The following is a 1,285-nucleotide window of genomic DNA, read 5'->3' on the forward strand; positions in this document are numbered from 1 at the left end:
ACGTAGTTCTAGCCACGTCGACGTTCGTTACACACACAGACGGTGGAAAAGTAGCGCATGGTGCTGCTGGCGCTGGGTAAGATACTGGGTAGGCAGCCGGCGGTTGAACTGTGTTGTACATTAATTCATTGTCCGCCGCAGTTCTTCGCGTACTATTTCCCGGATAGTAGAGGCAAGGTCGGTGGAGGGGCTCGTATCGACGCTGGCCACAGTGATCACGTTTGCCAGTCGTCCAAATTTGGGTGCGATACGACGTGTCCTCAACGTCTCAAATATGCGGCAGTGACGAGACATCTGAGACGGAGGTGACATCTGAGATCGAGGTGAGGTATTTTCTACATATCAGGAAATTGTAGACGTCTTCTGCGATACCTTTCAAAAGATGTCCGACTCGGTCTTCTTCAGACATCCGCGGGCTTACGATCTTGCACAGCTTGAGCATCTCTTCTATATAAGTAGTGCATGTCTCTCCTTGACTTTGAGCTCTTTGGGCAAGCGTTCGCTCAGCACGTTTCTTTTTGCATCAGAGTCGCCAGAACATTTTCTATTTCCTCAACAAACCATTCCCATGTAGTTAAAGACTCTTCGTTATTCTCGAATCACATCAGTGCGGTTTCCCTCATAGATAGGACGACGTTGTCAAGCTTGGTTACCAAGTTCTAGTTGTTATATCGGCTCACCCTATTGTAGTGCGTAAGCCTCCACGTATTCCACGTCTTCTCCCGCTCTTCCTGCGAACGAGCGTGGTTCATGTAATGTTGTGTGGGTGCAGCTGGCGTTGACATTTGCGTGGTTGCAACTGGCGCTGGGTCTGGTCCTCGGTCCTGTGGCATGATGACTGTTGTCAGCGAGAGACCGGCAAGGCGGCGACTCCGGCAAAGTTCAAGCGGTTGGGAATCCGTAGTACACCGACGTCGTGTACCCCGCACCTCCACCACTCTGTTACGGATTATTCGGTTAAGAGAGGGTTTATTGGGACACGACGTAACCGACGGTCTTGAGCGCCAGCCTAGGTTCCGTGATCGCTTGGCAAAACGTCCTTTTCTTGCATCCCTCTTATTCCGTGTCCTACTGCAGCTTATGGCACATACCCAAATACCACAAGAATTTCATGCTTGTAACAATATAACTATAGAAATAACTGCTGCTGTATGTAATTAAGTTTAAGAGGCAGATTGGTATCAGCGACATGTCTTTTTTTGGTAAGACAGAAAGAAAACACCTGGTACAGTTACAAACCGAGAAATATACCAAGGTTGACTTAGTTCACAAAATGTACAGTGCA

This window comes from Dermacentor silvarum, chromosome 3, assembly GCF_013339745.2.
Source record: "Dermacentor silvarum isolate Dsil-2018 chromosome 3, BIME_Dsil_1.4, whole genome shotgun sequence".
Taxonomy (NCBI): Eukaryota; Metazoa; Arthropoda; class Arachnida; order Ixodida; family Ixodidae; genus Dermacentor; species Dermacentor silvarum.